The sequence below is a fragment of the Canis lupus genome, chromosome 4, assembly GCF_003254725.2.
Source record: "Canis lupus dingo isolate Sandy chromosome 4, ASM325472v2, whole genome shotgun sequence".
Lineage (NCBI taxonomy): Eukaryota > Metazoa > Chordata > Mammalia > Carnivora > Canidae > Canis > Canis lupus.
Window position 1 is genome coordinate 40,641,720 of NC_064246.1, and position 18,464 is coordinate 40,660,183.

Genomic DNA, 18,464 nt, shown 5'->3' on the forward strand with positions numbered 1-18,464 from the left:
TTATTTATTTATTTATTTTGAAAAGACTCTATTTATTTATTCATGAGAGAGAAGGGGGGTGGTGGCAGAGACACAGGCAGAGGGAGAAGCAGGCTCCATGCAGGGAGCCCTTTGTGGGACTCATCCCAGGACCCCAGGACCACGCCCTGAGCCAAGGCAGACGTTCAACCTGCTGAGCCACCCAGGCGTCCCAGCCTGTGGACTATTTATTGACAAATCTTGGAATTTAAAAATTCCTCAGTTTCACCTGGATTTGAAATTCTTTGTCACACAATCTTTTCTGCTAAACGCAAAGACTTACTTGGACAACATTATGTATTTTACCATTAATATTGTGAGCCTCAGAATTGCATGCCTCTGTTAAAGAAATGCTTTTTAAGTGCCAAGATATGGAGAGTTAGCCCTTTCAGGATGACTTTAACTGGTTCAGTTGTATTTTAGTACAGCTAGGCTGAAATATTTATTCTTTGGTATTTTTGTACTTCTCCATTCTGACGTTAATTAACTCAGGACCTTTGAGAGTAAAGCTCGGTCTCTTCTGCCTCAGGAATATCATGGCCTTTCTGATCCTTAGACTTGGCAGGCTGCAGTGTTCGGTGGAAAGGGCATGGTCTCTACCATTTAGTAGATGTGGGATTTTGGGCAAATTATTTCTTCTCATTTTTTTGAGAATTAAATATGAATGACTAATGTAAAGGGCCTGGCCCATTAATAGCCCTTAAATAAAGGTAGGTATTATAATTACTGCAGGAACATTTTGGCAATAGGGTGGCAATTGAGGAAATAGGAAATTCATGTGCAGGTAACTTAACAGTCTTTTGACTGATTTTTAAAGTTTTTATCTGTATTACCCTGTTGAATACTTTTTCTCTCCCTTATATTTTGTTTATATATTTGCAGCCTAATGGAAAAGTTGGTATGGTAGTAAAAGAACGTTGATATAATGTGTGGAATAGATTTATGTATTTAAAGGTGTCATGTAGTAAATTTTTATTAGTGTTTTTTATAATTTTCCTTAGTTTACCCAATGACTGGCCATTGTGGGGGATCGAATCAGAGGTTCATGCTTAAAATTATGCCATGTGTTTTTAAAATGTCCTATCTTTCAGGTGAGGGTTGAAGATTTGGGTAATGTGTAGATTTGATGTCTTATATGTAGCCAACTAAAAGATTTCTTGTTAGGTGCCTAAATATCTTTATTGGGAGATATCTGTGAGCCCTCCCATATCATTAATTTTGGCTGACAAATTTTTTGTAATGGTGGAGGAGTGGTTTTAGAAAATGGATAAGGAAGTTCATTGTAGCTGAATGGTCTGGGACAATTTATGTGGATAATAGAGTAAATTTTTAGCTGCACTCATTTGGAATTGCATATTTATCATGAGTAAAAATTAATATTAGGGATGTTTCCTTCTTTGCCATGTAGAATTTCTTATCCTTCTGTAAGCTTAGAGGTGAGGAATGCTGCTGTGGAACTTTATACCAAATAGCTGACTCAGGGGTTGTAACTTTTCTTCTGTGCCTCAGATCCACCACTCCATTGGCCCTTCCTTCCATTTCTTGGTGGCTGTCCTTTGCCGCTGGTGCCATGGTGGGTGCATGGATTGCTTTCTGTCTTCCAACAGTTACCGAAGTGCATGTTTGGGATTTTATTGAAGAAAGCTGGATACAGTAAACGGAAAGCATCTTGGAAGCTGCTTGACTGCTGTCTTTTCTCAGACTAGTCTGAAAGGGAATACTCCCATTCATTCTGGATTGGTGGATCTGAAGTACAAAATATTGTCCAGGTAAGCAATTACCCTGTATTATTTTGTTATGTGGAACTCAACTCACTGAAAGAAACTTAAAACACACAATTTCTCTACTTTGTTCCATTGACAGAGAAAGGAAGAAATGTTAGATAGCTAGATAGAGTGTTCATGTTTGGGATGGATTGGTGCAGGTGTCTGTGGCAGAATTGCTAGAAGACACTTTGTTTTAGTGTAAGAAGTGCAGTTACTTTTATCGTAGGCCCAAATGTCAAACAGACAAGGAATACAGTAAAAAAGGGAAATTTGGGGAATAGCTTGTAAAATATGGAAAACAGGTGATAATTTCCAGGTATTATCTCATGATTTATAGCTCATACCTGGTCACAGTAGTTCTTGTAGTTACTGTGTAAAGTAGTGGTGTTTTATTCTTGAGACTCTTAGAGGGTCTTCTCAGGAAGATTTACTAACTGTAGGATCTATTTATTGAGCATCTGTTAGGTGCCAGGCACTGTTAAAGGCTCTTTACATATATTTCTTACTCAATTAGCACATGCTTTACCTTATATTTTATAGTTAGTGAAATGAAGCGCATAAGCATTGAGTCAGTGCAAATTGCCCGGGGTCATACAGCTAGTAAATGGCAAAGCCAAGCTTTAGGCTTGGTCTTTGTTTCCAAAGTTCTGGCTCTTTCCATGTGACTGGATATGTTGAAGTTTGTACTTCAGCTTCTGGATTTTCAAATTGTGCATCTGCAAGAGCAAGGTGTGGTTTTCTGTAATGGGTTTCCACTTGGAAAACACATGATAGATCATTGTTTGGCATAGTATTTTAATTATATCTGGTGCTCTTTCTGCTTGATGAAGAAATTAGAAGATCTTCAGTCAATTCATCAAGTGAATATAAAGGTAATTTAGGGAGTCTAAGAGAGGCAATGCATTTAAATGTCAAAACATGGTTTATACAGGGAAGTATCATTTGCTCTAGTGAACTCGAACCTGTATCTTCTCAGTTCCTCCTTAGTTTTTATTGGTTATTTAAACAGCTCAGTAGCTTATTATGTGGACATTTTTGACCTGTGGTTTGTCAGCCTTACAAGTAAGACATTATTTGGCAACTATCTTGAAAACATGACTTTTTTTGGTATTTAATATTTTTTCTATATTATTCATTTCCTTTTATCTTAAAAAATGTCTTTTTGCCATAGACTGATATCCTGGCTTTGTGATCCTTGTTGTAGTTTAATTCCGTTATTTTTGCTAATGTTTCTCCTAAGTGAGCATTTTCCACCCTTGTCATCTGAAGAGCTGTGAGGGTGGTGGTGGTGGTAGTGGTAGTAATAGAAATAATAGCAGTTAACGCTTAGTGGGCACTTACTCTGTATTGAGCACAATCATAAGTGCTTTATATATATAAACTTTTTATATTCATAGTAACCCAATGAGGTAGGTACCATTATTTCTTTACTGATTAGGAAACTGAATGATAGAGTAATTAAATAACATGTCCAAGGTTGCATGTCTAGTAAGAGACAAAGATGAGGTATGCATCCAGGCCACCTAGCTTCAGAGAATGTGCTTCTGAAGTCCATGCTGTATTGTCTCTAGTATCTAGTGTCATCCAGTGATTAAAAAGAGGGGTGGAAATCCTGAGGGCTAAAACTGAAATCACTGTAAAGGAAAAGGAAACAATTGTCAAGTCTCTACTTATGATCTTTGTCAGAAAGCAGTCCAGATCTCAGTTCTGTGTTAGCCATCCAAGGCTATCGGGCTGTTTCAAGAGGATTCACTGTAGGGTTTGGTTTGTTGGAGCCTATCTTTCAGAACAGTGCTGCCTAGTAGAACTTTCTACGGTAATGGAAATGTTCAGTGTCGCTGTTCAATATGGTGTAGTCACTTGTCACATGTGGCTATTTTGAAATGTGACTCTGTAACTGAGGACCTGAATTTTAAATTTTGTTTAATTTAAATTTAAATTTAAATAGCCACAGGCAGTTTTAGAATTTACCATCATCCTAGGTCTGGTCATTGGTTTAAAACTCTTACAAATCTCATCTGGTTAACATGCTCAAAGCAGCTTCTTATCCCAGGTGTAGACCAATATTAACCAGCAGTGCGAGACTGATGTGTAAAGCCAGAATTCAAGTTTACTAGTTTATAATGACATGTGCATATTGGTATGATTAATATAAACTTTTTTGATAGGTAGTTTTGCTTACTAGTTCCTAATACCAGTTTAAATTTTACAAATAAGAAATAGTCACAGGGACCTGAAGACTCAAGCTAAATGCCTGGAATATTGTTTTTATGTGTATAGGCTTGACCTCCCAGGTCAGATCATAGTCAGGTGGCTTACTTAGCCTGGACTCAACTGGAAAAGTGAGATACTTGCTGGACTGGGACTGAGACAGCCTCATTCAGCTTACATTAAGGATGGATGGTTTTTCCCTATGGCAGACCTTTCCTTCACCTTCTCTCCTTGCTTTTACTTCCAAAAACATTTTCTAATTAAGGTACTCATTTTTAGACCAGTTAGTACATTCAGCTTGAATGCACTCTTGACTTTATAGGTCTGGGAAGCCCTTAGTTTTCCTTTGGAAAACTGAAGGAAATAAATGCCTTAATCGTTGCTGTGATCCATTTTGTATTCATTTTTGACTCTGAGAAAGACTGTTTTTTTTGCTTCCCTGTAGCCTCTTTTGACCAAAACAGATATATTAGCTTATTTAATTTGGTCATATAGTGTAGGGTGGAATAAGAACATACTCATAAAAAATAAACTAGGTGGTACATTATCTTTGCATTTTATCATGTTATTAAATTAGCTTGTTTTTAGCCTGCTATACACCATTACTTTGAGACTTGTTCTTGTTCCTTCTGTTCTGAAAGAAGAGTGACATAACTGAATTTATATTTAAGAAGTTAATTTTTCAGGTGTGTGCAAGATGGATTGAAGAGACTAAAGGCAGGGAGACCAGTTAGTTCAAGTGAGCAATGAGGAAGGCAAACCAAAGCATTGACAGTGGGCATGATGAAGGTAGGGTGGACTTAAAAAAGATGTAGATGGTAGGATCTACAGAACTTGGGGATTGGTTATTGGAGTAGGTGATCGTTGGAATATAGTATGAATTTTAGATTTTTGCCTTGGGCACCGGAATGCATGTTTACTGTCTTCCAAGATAAGGAATACTAAAAGAAGAGCAGAGAGGGCATGGGAGGTGAGGAGGGCAAAAGGAATGAATTTAATTTATAATGAATTTGAGCTGCGTATCAGTGAATCCTCCAAGAGACGTATCTAGTGGGAATATGATCATCAGAGCAGGATGAGAAAGATTTGGGAATTTTTATTTTGCTTCAGTGATAGCTCACTTTATTCAGTAGAATTATAAGATTTCTTAGAATGTAGATTGAAGAATCTCTGTATTAGTATATGGGAATGCTAACATAAAGAAATGGGCTATAACTAAGTTCAGATGACCTTATGAAATCATATGTGATATTGATCAAGCAGTTACCACTCTCCTTTTCATCTGAACCTGGGTATTCTGTTACAGTATGTTCCCAGTCTGCAGGTCAGCCCATTATGTTTGGGTTGTATTTTTCTTTTTTCATTGTAATGGTTTGTTTAATTAATGGAGATACGATTTTTGGAATGTGTTTTTTAAAACTTTAGGTTTTCACTATGTGTCTTATGTGCATTTATACAAATTAAGTTCCATGTATTTGGTGACAAAAGCAAAGGGGAAAATAACCAGTGAAAGTTCTGGATCAAGTGTGACATGAGAAATGAAAATTTGCTCTTCTCTCAGCCTGTCTGAATTCCTAAATGCTTCTCATCTAGCTGTGATGAGTGTGATTATGGTATTTTAAAGACACACATTTTTAACATCACAACAGGAGGCCTAAGGACAAGCCAGCTATTTTGTACACTACTCAGTTGAAGAACAGTGAAATTGTTGAAGTGGAGTGAAAATTAGCTGTGTTGGAATTCTTGAGATGGTGTGTCTGTCAGTCTAGTGTGGCATGTATTTAAGGGATTTGTGGGTTTATTTTTATTTTTATTTTTATTTAAGGGATTGTAAGGCAGATGTTTACTGTATGGTATCTTCACCTTATACACTGACTACAGGCCCTAATTCCCAGATGATCTGTAACTGCATGGTTTTGGTAATGAAAGCATGGAGATATGAAGAGTTCTTTATAGCTGTAGTAAATCAGTACTTAACAAAAAGGTTTTTAGGATATGTTATATATATGTATGCTACAAGATTCATAAAGTACAAAAAGGAGTAGACATTACAAAAAGTCTCCCATTCTCTCTGGCTCTAGCTATTGAACATACTTTACATAGCTTTCATATGTATGTGTGTGTGCTATACCAATTCTTCTACACCTTGAATTTTTTTAGTGTAAAGTATGACATGATCATCTTTCATATCAGTTCCCAGAAAGCTCCCATATTTTTTGAAGAGATAATCTAAAAGATGTATGTTGATTTATTGTACGTGCTATAGTTTGTCAAATATAATTTTGATACGCATAGGCTATTTCCAGTCCTTTGCTGTTACATATAATGCTATAAAGAATAACTTAGTGTATATGTCACTTCATGTATGGAGGAGTATATCTTCAGGACAGATTCCTAGAAGTAAGGTTCACTAGATAGATGCTTTTAAAAATCTGATAGACATTGTGGCATTGCCCTCCAGTTACACTGCAACAGTATGTACTCTCACAGGCTTTGCTTGAGGAGGATTCTTTTTTTCCTGATACTCTGATGGTGTCATGTGGATTTCAAGCTAATTGCTTTTTAAAATTGTTCTTCTGTCCCCCCCCCCTTCCCTATAACTTTATATCATGAAAAATTTTGTATATATAGAAGAGTTGTGGAAAAAACAGTACAACAAACACATGTATAGTCTTTCTATTTAGACTCAACAGTTAAAGTTTTGCCAGATTTATGTCATTTCTCTGCTCCCTGCTTCCATTCCTCCTTCCTTCCCCTTGCCACTTTCCTCCCTTCCTTCTTCCTCCACTCTTTCTTTCTCATCTCTTCCTGTTCTTTTCCTCAAATACATATCCTTTGTGGTTAAAAATTTTGATTGAAAGTTGCAGATGTGATCCTACTCCCTCCTAAACATTCCAGCACCTGTCTCCTAAGAATAAGGATAGTCTCTCTCTCTCTCTCCCTGAAACCACATACACAAATACACAGAACCATGTACATATAGATATATATCCATATATAACCACATATTATAGTCATTTATATTTCATGCATATATAAAACCACAATACTATTTTTCTAAGAAAATGAAAGTAGTTCCATAATGTAATAGATATTCAGATAGATTTTCCTAATTGTCCCAAGAATATCTTTTCTAGCATGCCACCCCCCCTTTTGTTTTGAATGAGAGGATTCAAACAGAATACACACTTTGTGTTTTTTTTTTTTTTAAGATTTTATTTATTTATTCATGAGAGACACAGAGAGAGAGAGAGAGGCAGAGACACAGGCAGAGGGAGAAGCAGGCTCCATGCAGGGAGCCCGACGTGGGACTCTATCCTGGGTTTTCAGAATCACACCGTGGGCTGAAGATGGCACTAAACCGCTGAGTCACTCGGGCTGCCCCAGAATACACCCTTTGTATTTGGTTATTATATCTCTTTAATTTCTTTTCATTTGGAACATTCCTTCTGCCCTTTTCCCTCTGCTGGCATTGATTATTTTTGGAGAGTCCAGCTCAGTTGTCCTGTAGGATGTGCAACATTTTCATTTGTTTATTTTCCTCATGATGTGATTTAACTTGTTTCTCTAGCTACTGTACTTCCTGTAAACTGGAAGTTAGGTGAGAGGCTTGATTGCAAGCAGGTCAAACATTTGACAAGAATGCTTCATCATAGGTGAAGTGTCTTTGCATTGAGTCATGTTGGGAGGCATGATGACAGGTTATCCCATTATGAGCTATGCTAAATTGGATCCCTTGGCTAAGGTGGCAGTAGCCAGGTCTCTCCTTTATAAAGGTACAGTTTTAACCTCTGCTATTAGAAAGGAATTTATGGGACAGTATTTTGGCACCTTGTAAATATTCTGTTCCATTATAAGATTTCATCCAGTGGTTTCAGAATCTTGATCCTGAAGTCAGTTATTACAATAAGAGTTACAAAATTGTGGTTTTCTATCATTCTGTTTACATTTTTTTTTTTTTGATTTTCAAAATCTAAGGGACCATATTGGTGTCTAATGGTGATCAAGTTGAGATACCAATTGTTATGTAAATAGGCAGGTAAATAACTTCATTATTAAGCATGTACTTAAATGGATACGCTTTGGTTATGTGGGGAGTACAAGAACAGAATCAGATACGCACCCTGCTTCCAGAAGCTTAGTCTTTTACATAAAAAACTATAGTATAGAAAATTGGTAGGGATCATGAGAGATAGACATACAATGTTTTACTCTCCCTTTGAGGCCTGAGCAGAAATTAGTCATAAATGTGGGTGTTTTGGGGGAGAGGAGGGCTTTCATAGTAAAAGTAAATGAGTGAATGATGGCTGGCAGGCAGGCAATGGTGTATAGTGACTATCGGGCAGGACAATTAGGTAGTTCTGTGGATATTAGAGTATAACTTGTGTGGTTGGATTGAGGTAGATAAATTTGCAAAGATAGATTATAACCAAATCTTGGATTTTATACTTTAGGTCATAAGTAATGAACTAGTAGCCTGTGGATCGAGCTTCACAGATATATTTTATTTGGTCTGCACAGATTTAAAAAATTGAAATGTAGTCTTGTGTCTGGGTGGCTCAGTTGGTTAAGACACCTGGGTGGCTCAGTTGGGTAAGCATCTGCCTTGGCTGGGGTCATGATCCCAAGGTTCTGGGATCCAGCCCTGTGGCAAGTTTGCTGCTCAGCAGGGTTGGGGTGTGTGTGGGTGGGATGGGGAAAGTGGGGTCTGCTTATCCCTCTCCCTCTGCCCCTTCCCCTGATGGCTTACTCTCTCTTTCTCAAATAAAATCTAAAAAAAATATTGAGATATCTCTTATCAAAACACTAATTTCTGGTTTGTCTGAAAATTGGAACTGAGGAGTGGCTGCCTTTTAGAGTCAAAGTTTGTGCTTTCATGGTTGGTCCCTATAGCCCCTGTAAATCAGTCTTTATCTGTTTAGCCCTTAAAAGCTTCTGAGCTTGTATGATCCTGCAGGATTGAAGGAGCGGTGTGAGGGTGGTAGATGTGATTTTAGAAGAGAGATGACTGAAAGCTTGAGCAAGATCTGTGCTTTAGAAGGATCACTCTGGCAATCAGTTTGGTGGATGTATTGGAGCAGGGAGACCAATCTGTAGACTGTTGGATTATTCCAGGGAAATACAACATGGTAACAGATAGTGCAAAGAGGAGAAAATGAGACATTTTAAAATGTAGAGTGGTTAGATTGTATTGATAGATAAGAGTATGTGTGAGTATGTATTGACAAGAATGTAAATCAAACTATTAAAACATGAAGTCCTGTTTTTAAAAAAGCTTTGCATTTATAAGTTGGTTTCTGGAAGTTAACCACATGTTTTCATGATCTATTGGTTAATTTTGGAAGACAGTAGTAATTGTTTCTTGCATTGTCACTGTGTAAAGTTCAGTTTTGTAATATGCCAATAGCATGTTTTGTCAAAAAAATCTGACTCTGACCTGGCTTTATTTCTGAAACTTGTGTATGAAGTGAATATACTGTGATCTTTTCTTATCATCTTCCGTATAATTATGGAGCTAAATTTCTAGACAAAATATTAGCAGCGCTATATACTTTTTAGAGAGTTGACTGCTTGTATTTAATTTTTCCCACAATCTCTGAAAGAAGTTAATCCAAAGGTTAATAAGTTGACATGGGACTGCCTTATGCTTAAAATCACACTTATATTAAAACTTTACATCTGTGTTGTTAAAAGTATTTTGGATGTCTTCCCTGTCTGATTGGGGCATGACTTGATCCAGTTCCATTGCCATTGCCATTACTCTGGATATTTAGTAGCACCACCAGCTCAGGCAGTCTTAGGGAGATAGATGTGGAGAGCATGTAAGTGACAAGACTGGGAGTGAGAGTGACTCACACTGACAGAAACCTTATCTGGATTCTGTGTAATAAATTTCAGCCTAAAGGATGAACAAAGATTGGTTTAAAGGGCAAAGTTTTTTTTTTTTTTTTTTTGTAACTTACATATAGTGTGGAACACAAATCCAAAGTGTACAGCTGAATGAATTTTTACATATGGATGCAGAACATTGTGTAACCACTACCCAAATCAAGATATAGAACACTTTCAGAGCACCCTGTGGGCTTCCTTATGTCTGTGCCTCACCAAGTTAGTAACTCTTCCAAAGGTTTATTCTGGTCTTTTTCACTGTAGGTTAGTCATGGTGGCTTTTGGATTCTATATAAATGGAATCATACAGTTTATATTCTTTTGTGTTTTTTTCCACCCTTCTATTTGCTATTGTATCTGTGAAATTCACCCATTTTGTTGTAACAGGTTTCTTTCCCCCTGTGCATTATTCCATTGTATATATAGTCCATGGTTCTTTATTTTAGTGTTGATGAGTTAGTTAGATTGTTTCCAATCTTTGGCTGCTATTACGAATGACACTTTAAGGTGGACATAAGCACTTGATTCTAGCAGTTATAAAAAACTAGGAGTGGAATTGCTGGGTTATAGGATAGGCATATGTTCAGCCTCAGTAGATACTGCTAAACTGTTTTCCAAGTGCTTGTGCTGATGTACACTACCACCTCTAATGTGGGAAGTCCCAGCCATCACTTCGTTTTGCTAGTCCTTTTAATTTTAGCCATTCCAATGAGTGTGTAGTGACTATAAACTATTAAGGTATAGTTTACATGAAGTAAAATGTATTCATTTTAAGTATACTGCTTGGGTTTTGAGAGCTATGTACACTCATAAAACCACTACCATGATCAAGATGTAAAACATTTCTACTATCCTCCCTGACACCAAATTTTCTCACTTCCCTTTTTCAATTCCCCCACCCCTGTCCCTGGCCTCAGGTAATCTACTATCTATAACTACAAGTTAGTTGTGTGTGTTTTAGAATTTCATAATAGGTGAAAGTTATAATATGCATATACTGCAAGCACTCTGTGTTTAGCTTATTTTGCCCAGGGAATGTTGCTGAGATTCATTCTTGTTGGAATCCGTTTTTCATTTCTTGTTTCCAGTGTTGGACTGTTATGAATAAAGCTTGTGTGAACATTTGTGTTCAGATTTTTGTTTAGACATTTCTTTTCTCTTGGGTATACCTAGGAATGGAATTGCTGGCATAGAGTGTAGATGAATGTTTAGTTTTTCCAAGTAACTGCCAGATATTTTCCCAAAGTGGTTGTACATTCTTAATGACTTTCCCCACAATATATGAGAGTTCCACTTTCTTTTATAACCATGTCAGCACTTGGCATTGTCAGGCAATTTTAGCCTTTCTTACATGTGTGAAGTAGTATTTCATTGTGGTTATAATTTACGTTTTCTTGATGACTAATGATGTTGAGCATTTTTTCACATGCCTGTTGACCTTTTAGATACTGTCTTTAGAGAAGTGTCCATTCAAATCTTTTGAACCTTTAAAAAAAATGAGTTATCTTATTCTTTTGATTTGTGGAAATTCTTTATAGTAGTTAGGAAACAAGTTCTTTGTCAGATGTAGCAGCTTGATTCTCCTGTGGCTTGATTTTTCAGTGTCTTAATGTCTTTAATGGACAGAAGGTCTTAATGCTTACAAAATTGAATTATCAAGTTTTTCTTTTATTGTTATAGGTTTTTGTGTCCCATTTAAGAAAATTTTGCCTACTTCTAAGGTCTTAAAGATAGTCTCCTCGCAACTTTATGATTTTATCATCTTAAAATACTTGTTTTTTTTTTATGATTGAGGTAGGGATCAAGATTCATTCCCCCCCTATAGTTTTCCAATTAGCTCAGTGCTGTTATTTACACATATATTAAAAAACGATTGAAAAATTGTTGAAGAACATATGAATATAAGCGGCTTATGTTTTTACATGTTTATTATAGAAAAATTCAAAATAAAGATAATGTAAAATAAGAAAAAGAATGAAAACTTCCACTGATAATTGTTAGTATTTGATGTCTTTCCCTTCATATACATATATTTTTTTAAGATTTTATTTTATTTATTCATGAGAGACATAGAGAAAGAGAGGCAGAGACACAGGCAGAGGGAGAAGGCTCCATGCAGGGAGCCTGATGTGGGACTCGATCCCGGGTCCCTAGGACCACGCCCTGGGCGGAAGGCAGCGCTAAACTGCTGGGCCACCGGGGCTGCCCTATTTAAAAAGTTTTTTTTCTGAGAGAGAGCATATGTGTGACCTGGGAAGTGGGGCAGAGGGTGAGAGAGATTCTTAAGCAGGTTCCACGCTCAGCGAGAGCCTGACACAGGACTAAGTCTCACAACTCAGATCATGACCTGAACCAAAATCAAGAGTCAGACATGGCCAACTGAGCCACCCAGGCGTCCCTGCAAACTGCTTTTGTGGCATCTTTCTGAACCGTTTTATATTTCTTTATAATATTTTAGAGGGGTGCCTGGTATATATCAGTGTGGAAATGGCTAATGAGTTAAACTATTCCTTTTTTAGACATTTAAATTTTCTTTTTAAAAAATTATTTCTAATTTGTAGCAGCTTAAAGCTGGGTTCTTTCTTGTAGTTTAATCTTTGAACACATTTTGAGTATTATTTTGGGATAATTTCTTAGAGGTGCAATTGATAGGTCAAAGGATATATATGTTTTTAGAAACCTATGTATTTTATATGGCTAAAAGTTCACCCACTTTCTGTTACCTATACGAACATGACACAACAGACCATATTCTCTCTATAAAAGTGCTGTTTTCTCCATGTTTATGCCATTTTTGAATATTAATAATTAAAGAATACCACTTCAGTTAGAGAATTCATTAAGTTATTTCAGGAATTACTAGTGATATTGGATATATTATGATGTTTGTGGCTATTTATTTATTTTTTTGTGAAGAAAGGGAAATGTGTGGAATAGCCGTAGTTGTACTCTGTTGATTTAAATCCAGGTGCATTTGGGAAATGTGCTGGAAGGAAGTCACCAGGGTGAGGAACTTCTGAGTTTGTTGTGGCTGGTACAGTGTTGTCTTTTGTTATCACAACGGCCATTTTTGGTAGAAGCCAGCTGCAGAAGTATTTGCTTTACTCAGTGTACTGTCTGTGGCAAGCTTAGGCCAGACCCTGGCTCCACATCCTCTTTATGAAGCACTTAGGGATCTGACATGTTTGGCTTCACTGTGTTTCAGGGACACTCACTCCTACTTGCCTTCTTTGAGTTGGGAGGTGAGGTTCTGCTGGGAATTCTTTCATTTACTGTTTTTAGGTGGGCTTTTCTTTGTTTACATTCAATGAACCCTATTTCCACTCCAGTTTTCTCTTTTCCGGTATTTTTTAGAAATTCTCTGAAATGTGTTATATATGGTTTCCAGTACCAATGTGGATTGTCTTTTATTTTGACGTTCCTCTGATGATTGCAGTTGCATCAATCAGAAATCCTACCCTTAGCACTTCTATTTCCCTCTGAAGCCCTGCCTGTTCTTTCTCAGTCTAGCTTTGTGTGCTTAGTCATAGTGATTCCCCCACCCCTTCCTTCTGATGCCTGGACCTAACAAGCATTATAATCTGTTATTTGTTATCTGGAGGGCTTCACCCTGTCTTTCTTTCTTGCCTAATTAACCCTTGCTTGTCCTTCAGAGCTCAAATATCCGTTCTTCGGGGTTTTGTCTGGGTTCCCTAGGTACCCCTACAGGTTAGATTCCCTTGCTGTATTCTTACAGCACTCTCTTCTTTTCCTTCACTGCTGTTAACATAATTGTAATGGATAAATGTATTGCATAATCTCCTACTAGACAGCTCTTTTATTAGAAAGTAATCTCCATGGGGACAAGGATCATGTCTGTCCTGTCATATTCAGCTCATAGCGTACTCCTAGTCTCTAGTACAGTACATACCCTATAGCTGCCCACTTGAACAAGGGAGAGTAAATGAGAATTATCATCTTGTATCAGAAGTTCATGTTTACTTTTAAAATGAATACATTTGTTCCTTAAGTGCCTGGTGTTTTCAGTTTCAGTATCATCTATTTTAAATGACTTGATCCTGAAATTTAAACTGTCGCCATTAGAACCTCTTTTCAGGAGGTCAAAAAGAAATCCCTTCTTTGCCTCTAAACCAGATTTTTTTTTTCCTAAAACAGGTTTTTAAACCTGTTACTGACTTCTAATATGTCCAGATTATCTTCTTAATACTTCTGCTGTCATTTTGAAGGAGTTGTCAACTGCTATAACTGCTAATTCTTTTCTTTTTTTTCCTTCCCCCCCCCTTTCTGTGTGTGTGTGTATGTGTGTGTCTGTGTATGCATGTGTTAGTGACTAATAGGAAGGATCACCGTTCCTGGGTGTTGTTTCCTTAGGTCAAGTAAATTTGGTAAATTCCTCATATAACCTCCTCTTGGAAATTGACTTGATAATTGTCATTTTAATAATTTGTTTTCCCAGCATTTCCTAAACTTTCTCATCCCAGAGTGCTTCTCTTCCTTTATTTTGATTCAAAACCAATGCAGTCCAAGAGCTATTCTTGACTATTTTTGTGCATTTCATCTCAACTTCTTATATTCATCCAGAGTCCTCTATCTTCCTGCCAAAGTAATGAGGGAGTGAACTAACCCTGGTTAAATGCTAGATTTATATCTTAGTATTCCTTTTAATCTTCTATAAATTTGAAAGAAAGGTAGGATTATTTTTCCACATGTTAGCATGTGAGGAAATGGAGACTGGAGAAGGGATTTTTTTTTTTTTTTTGGCTCAGGGTCACATAGTATTTTTATCTATATCTATTTATCATTTGTCTATCTCTATAAAGCCTTGTGTTCTTTCTCCTCCCCACCTGGGGAGAGAAAGGAAAGACTCTTGATTTCAGAAGCTGTACCTCTCTAGCTATCACCTTAGTTTGAAGATTGTTATGTGGTACCTTGGACTCTAAAAAGCCGGAGGGTCAGGAGCAGCAGGGCCTCTAGGCTCTAGGTGGACAGCTGCATATTCTCAGTAGTTGGGGAGGCAGAGAAGAGAAGGCCAAAAAAGGGGCAGTCCCGGTGGCGCAGCGGTTTAGCGCCGCCTGCAGCCCGGGGTGTGATCCTGGAGACCCAGGATCAAGTTCCACATCGGGCTTCCTGCATGGAGTCTGCTTCTCCCTCTGCCTGTGTCTCTGCCTCTCTCTTCGCTCTCTCTGAATGAATACATAAATAAATCTTAAAAGAAAAAAAAAAAAAAGAAGGCCAAAAACTTGATTACCCTTGCCCAGACTGCCTTTGTAAGCGCTCATGCTTTTTTCCCTCCTTCATTCCAGGCTTACTGCATTCTCTTCAGTTCCAGTCTTTTCTACTGGTATGACTTCTTCATTGGAATTTTAGGTTGGCTTTGATCAATAACACAATGGTTAATATTTATTGGGTGCCTGCTCTAATGTAGCCAGCTGTTCCTCTCTAGCCCTCTAAATAGCTGACTTGCTTATAGTCACATAGTGTTGAATCTGAGATCTTAACTCCATCTCTGTGTTGTTTTTTTAGCCTTAGTAAATTTCTTCATAGGGAAAACCTACCCTAAGCAATTAAAATCTATTAAATCATGGGTTTGATATGCTAGGTACATATTTTTTATAATATATATTAAAATTAGACATGTGGCTATTAAACATTAACACCTTTATGGACCACCAAAAATCACCTTGAATACCAGACCTTGGGAAGTATTCCTGTAATCTACTTTTTATCCATTTATCCATGAATAGTTATATCTGTAAAAGATGAGGACTTAAAGCGGAAGATTATTAAAAACACACACAGAGCACACAATTCCATTATTATACCTAAACCATTACCAGTAATTGCTTGCTATCAAATAATCAGTGGTAATATTTGCCTGTCTCATAAATAACTTTTAATAAACTTAATTTTTTAGAATAACTTTAGATTTACAGAAAAAATGAGCAGGCAGTACAGAATTTCATATGTTCTTCCCCTGCAGTTTTTTCCATTGTTAACATTATACTTCAGTGTGGTACACTTGTTAATATTAAATGAACCAATATTGATGTTTTTTTATGAACTATAGTCCCTAGATTGTGCAGATAGCCTTGGTTTTTTTTACCTCATGTCCGTTTTGCACTCCAGGATTCTATCCAGCATTCTTTCTTGCATTTGGTTGTCGTGTGCCCTTAGGCTCTTCTTGGCTGTGTTAGTTTCTCAGATTTTGTTTTTGATGATGATGACAGTTTTGAGGAGTTCTGATCATGTATATTGTATTGTCCTCTATTAAATTTGTATTATTTTTCTCATAAATGTTGTTTAATAATTGGTTTTTTCAATTCAGGAGCCAGACTCGGTTCACACTTTGCATATAGTGAATAGTCTCTTAAATCTTTTTAATCTATAAAAATGGCCTTCCCGGGATGCCTGGGTGGCTCAGCTGTTAAGCGCATCTGCCTTCGGCTCAGGGCATGATCCTGGAGTCCTGGGATCGAGTACCGCTCGGGCTCCTTGCAGGGAGCCTGCTTCTCTCTCTTCCTATGTCTGTGCCTCTTTCTCTGTGTCTCTCATGAATAAATAAATAAAAATCTTAAGAAAAAAAATGGCCTTCCCATCTTTTTTTTCCTCGCCATGTATTTATTGAGGAAGCTGCACAAGGAATTTGTTCTGTGTAACTTTACAAATTTGAGATTTTGCTGATTGCATTCCCATTAGGTCTACATATTCTCTTCTTGGTATTTCTTGCACACTGGTAATTAAATCCAGAGATTGGCTGGATTCAGATTCAGTGTATTTCTGTCTGGATTCAGAACAAAACTCATGCTTTTTCTGCTGTGACATGGTGCTTACTTATTTTTGTGATGTTCTCGATCCTTTCCAAGCATCTGATTCTTGAAAAAACGTAGGACTCCTATGCATGTACATTTTTCCGAGTTAAAACTGCGTATTTTATTGATGGTAGGTAGTGAAGCAGTAACCTAGCTTTCAGGAATGCCTGCATGTATTTATCAGTTTTGCCAAGGACAATGATGACACATTTTATGTATTGAGAATCAGTTTAGGGTATTATTCTTATAGTTTATTTTCAGCTTTCTCCTTTTTCTCAATTCAGATATGTAATGATTTTTGCTACTGTTAGTATATACTTATATCTTACTTTATTCCAGAAAAAAAAAATGAGTAATTACAATGACACCTGTACTGTAGGAAGGTAAAATAAGTGGGAAAATGAAGATGAAAGGAAAAATAAATGTAGGAAAATAAGATGAAAGAATAAAGTTATGTAAAAATACACAAAATAAGATTAGTTGTTACAGGAGGGTCATAGTGTCCTTTTCTGTAGTGGTGCAGGAATTTTGTATTTTTAGATGATAAATATATTTCTTTCCCTAAGATTTTTTATTTATTTGGTGTTTGAACTTGGTAATTCCATTTTCATTGCTTATTTGGAATGAAGTGCCTGTAAAGATGGGGATCAGGTTTCTCAGTGTTGGGTTTCAGAGCTCATTGGAAAATCAGAACTCTTTTTTCTGTGGTGTCTTCTTTGTACAGGCTTCTTAGAGTTTTGATTAATTTATCCTGTTATGTAGGTTTTTCTTTCTCTAGTATCTGTGGTATAGCATGAATGAGATATTCTTGGAACATTTAGTTTTGAATACTTTTGTTTATCAGTAGAATAAAAGTGATCTCTTAGGAAAGAAAATAAGAATTTAAGACTATTTCACCAGGAGAATACTGTGTCTTTATAACTTTGGCCATATCAAATACCTTTTTTGAGTTTTGCCTGTTGTATTTGAACTAAATAAGGTTTGTTACGATTTTTCCAGTCAAAGTGGCAGAGAAGCCAACTGAAAACTGATGTAAGCCAAAACAAGGAGTTTGTAATTTGAAAAATCTAGAGGTGGGTGTGGATTCAGGTTTCTTCCTCAGATTTAAAAGCAGTACCTCCTGGTAACCAACTCCAAACTCTCCCTTGTGGTAGCATGAGGGCATCGGTGGCTCCTGCTTTCATTCTGTCATGTTCAAGCTCAGTGGGAAAAGAGATATCTTTTCTTGTAGCTTTCATAGAAGTTCTGGGATTCAATTTAGAACATGTGCCCATTTCTGAATCAGTCACTGTGATTAGGCGATATGGCCGAAAAAATAAGTATCCACTATCAACCCCTTAAAATTAAAACGTATTCTTCTTTGGCCCCTGAATCAGGTTTTTGCTCCACATATGAACTTTCTGGACTTTCCATGTTAACTATTTGATAACTTAACAAATATTTATTTAGTTCCTACTATGTATGGACACTGTAAGGACTTAAAAAATTACATTGTAAATTGGTTACGGACACTGTAAGGACTTAAAAAATTACATTGTAAATTGGTAAATTGCCTTACCAATTGCTTATAAATTACTCTCTTATTCATAAATTATTATGAAAATAAGACCGTCTACTTGGAAATGAATATAATTTTACATTCATTTTTAATTTTATTTAAATATTTTGTTTTGTTTATTTTAAAGAGTTTTTTTTTTTTTTTTTTTTTTGAGAGAGAGTTTGAGTATGCAAGCTAGGGGGCATGGGGAGAGAGGCGGAGAGAATCTTAAGC

General features: G+C 36.7%; 1 protein-coding gene across 12 annotated transcripts in view; it reads left to right on the forward strand.

Moving 5' to 3' along the window:
* The window catches only part of FBXW11 (F-box and WD repeat domain containing 11), a 124,853-nt gene that overhangs the window by 8,130 nt on the left and 98,259 nt on the right, over nt 1–18,464 (forward strand). For 5 of the 12 annotated variants that reach the window (XM_035715154.2, XM_035715156.2, XM_049109138.1 and 2 more), the window contains exon 1: nt 1,613–1,787. The exons of the other annotated variants lie outside the window; for them this stretch is intronic. The gene's annotated coding sequence lies outside the window, so the exon portion shown is untranslated. Of the gene's footprint in view, nt 1–1,612; nt 1,788–18,464 lie in introns of those variants that run through there. 12 annotated transcript variants of the gene reach the window in all.